Genomic DNA, 3,192 nt, shown 5'->3' on the forward strand with positions numbered 1-3,192 from the left:
AAAAAAAAAAAAAAAAAAAAAAAAAAAAGGAAACATCAAGTTAAAATGATTGACAGTCTAACTTCTCTAACCCTTTAAAATAAACTTACATACATTATGATCTCCACGATGAAGATATAATAAAGGGTTTTTTGTTTTTTTTTTTTTTCCTGAGATAGAGTTTTGTTCTTGTTGCCCAGACTGAAGTACAGTGGTGCCATCTTGACTCACTGCAACCTCCACCTCCCTGGTTCAAGCTATTCTCCTGCCTCAGCCTCCCAAGTAGCTGGGATTACAGGCACCTGCCACCATACCCAGCTAATTTTTTGTATTTTTAGTAGAGACAGGTTTCAGCATGTTGGCCAGGCTGGTCTCAAACTCCTGACTTCAGGTGATCCGCCTGCCTCGGCCTCCCAAAGTGTTGGGATTACAGGCGTGAGCCACTCTGCCCAGCTGGGTTTCCAATTTATCTGACACCCAAGCCCGTGGAAACATCTTTCAGATATTCTGAAACATACTAAGCCACACAGGCCTTACTCTAAAATTATCCCCTACCCTCATCTTTACTAGCTTATCAACTATTGGGATGATCTCTAACATTTCCTTTGCCCCTATGATGAATAGAGCAAATAAGCAGCACAAATAAAATAGTAAAATAAAAAAACACTGATATTCGGCCGGGCACGGTGGCTCAAGCCTATAATCCTAGCACTTTGGGAGGCCGAGACGGGCGGATCACGAGGTCAGGAGATCGAGGCCATCCTGGCTAACATGGTGAAACCCCATCTCTACTAAAAAAATACAAAAAACTAGCTGGGCGTGGTGGCGGGCGTCTGTAGTCCCAGCTACACGGGAGGCTGAGGCAGGAGAATGGCGTAAACCTGGGAGGCGGAGCTTGCAGTGAGCTGAGATCCGGCCACTGCACTCCAGCCCGGGCCACAGAGCAAGACTCCGTCTCAAAAAAAAAAAACACTGATATTCATAGAACTATTCTTTCAAGTCATCTGATAAACCAAACTTTACACACTTTAAAATCTAATCACTTATTTTAAAATCTCGTTAATCTTAAACCCTATAATAAAAATGTTTTTTTTGGGAGGCCAAGACGGGCGGATCATGAGGTCAGGAGATAGAGACCATCCTGGCTAACACGGTGAAACCCAGTGTCTACTAAAAAATACAAAAAACTAGCCGGGCGAGATGGCGGGCGCCTGTAGTCCCAGCTACTCGGGAGGCTGAGGCAGGAGAATGGCGTAAACCCGGGAGGCGGAGCTTGCAGTGAGCTGAGATCTGGCCACTGCACTCCAGCCCGGGCAACAGAGCGAGACTCCGTCTCAAAAAACAAACAAAAAATGTTTTTTAGGCAAGTAAGTAGTATGAATGTATTAATTCCATTTCAGAATTTATCTAAAACTGAGTTCTTCTACAATAGTATTCAGCTAATGAAACAAATACTAGTAAAGTTGTAATGAAAATCCCTGAAACCAGAGATAAGTGTTATTCAAGTAACATTATTCTTTCACTTCCCACTCCTCTTCATCTGCTTTCATACGGATTTAAAAACAAACTAAAAATATTAAATACTCCTAAACTGTCTTCCAGCAAAGCAAATGAATCTTAGCTGAAATTTTGTTTATGTTTTCTTTACTAAATTTATCCTCTTTTCTCATACTCCTTAACACTAATTAACACAATATTCGTTTACTCCACCTCCATCTCCCTCTGGTTTCATCATCTGTTCCTCATTTGATCTGTTTTCAGACATCTCTCCTCCTTCTACAAGGAGTAACGAATTGCGATAATTTTTTTTTTTTTTTTTTTTTTTTTTTTTAATTTTTTGAGACAGAGTCTCAGCTGTCGCCCAGGCTGGAGAACAGTGGTGCATCTCCGCTCACTGCAGCCTCTGCCTCCTGGGCTCAAGCGATTCTCGTGCCTCAGCCTCCCAAGTAGCTGGGATTAGAAGCGCATGCCACCACGGCTAATTTTTGTACTTTTAGTAAAGACGGGGTTTCACCATGTTGGCCAGGTTGGTCTTGAACTCCAGACCTCAGGTGATCCACCCAAAGTGCTGGGATTACAAGCATGAGTCACCGCACCCAGCGTACTGATAATCTTTTAACTGAAAAGGATGTAGACTGTTTCAAATGGCCACTTAAGACACAGAGAATGGACACAGGTAATAAACACAGGTGTTCCTGAGACACTGATCCCCCAGCTCTCAGGGACAGTCCTGGTTAATTTCTCCTACACCAAATAGTTAAAGAAGGAAAAAGGAAACATCAAAAAATTAATTCAATCTGGTCCTTGAAAAGTAACAACACACTGGGAGCGGTGGCTCATGTCTGTAATCCCAGCACTTTGGGAGGCCAAGGCAGGCGGATCACCTGAGATCAGGAGTTCAAGATCATTCCATCCAACATAGTGAAACCCCGTCTCTACTAAAAATACAAACATTAGCCAGGCATGGTGGTGTGTGCCTGTAATCCCAGCTACTTGGGAGGCTGAGGCAAGAGAATCGCTTAAACCTGGGAGGCGAGGCTGCGGTGAGCCGAGACCCACCACTGCACTCCAGCCTGGGCAACAGAGCAATTTTTAGACTGTCTCAAACAAAAAAGAACAGAAAAATAGCAATAATTTTTTCAGGCGGGTAGCTGAAAAAGATGATTTTTGTTCTTAACATTTTCCCTTGAAACTGGAAATATGACGTCAGCAAAGAAAGCAGAAAACATTTTTACATTCAACAAGCTAAATGCCAAGTCTGTATTTCACCTAAATTTTCATAATATGAATTATCCTAATCATATGCTTAGACCATTCCTCTTCGCAACAATTAGTTTTCAATAAAATGTCGCTTAAGTTCAAATGTGTAATTAAGGCCTGGTGCTGTGGTGGCATATGCCCATAATCCCAGCTACTAGGGAGGCTGAGGCAGGAGAATCACTTGAACCTGGGAGGCAGAGGTTGCGATGAACCGAGATCATGCCACTGCACTCCAGCCTCGGCAACAAGAGCAAAATTCTGTCTCAAAAAAAAAAAAAAACTGCTGGGCGCGGTGGCTCAAGCCTGTAATCCCAGCACTTTGGGAGGCCGAGACGGGCTGATCACGAGGTCAGGAGATCGAGACCATCCTGGCTAACATGGTGAAACCCCGTCTCTACTAAAAATGCAAAAAACTAGCCGGGCGAGGTGGCGGGCGCCTGTAGTCCCAGCTAC

The 3,192-nt window shown here is 43.5% G+C and overlaps 1 protein-coding gene and 1 pseudogene across 1 annotated transcript in view; one reads left to right on the forward strand and one right to left on the reverse strand.

Moving 5' to 3' along the window:
• LOC111547533 overlaps nt 1-1,768 on the forward strand; it is a 10,123-nt pseudogene extending 8,355 nt beyond the window's left edge.
• Nucleotides 1-3,192, reverse strand: part of CDC42 (cell division cycle 42) — a 41,890-nt gene that overhangs the window by 32,535 nt on the left and 6,163 nt on the right. The gene's annotated exons all lie outside the window — the stretch shown is intronic.

This window comes from Piliocolobus tephrosceles, chromosome 1, assembly GCF_002776525.5.
Source record: "Piliocolobus tephrosceles isolate RC106 chromosome 1, ASM277652v3, whole genome shotgun sequence".
NCBI lineage: Eukaryota > Metazoa > Chordata > Mammalia > Primates > Cercopithecidae > Piliocolobus > Piliocolobus tephrosceles.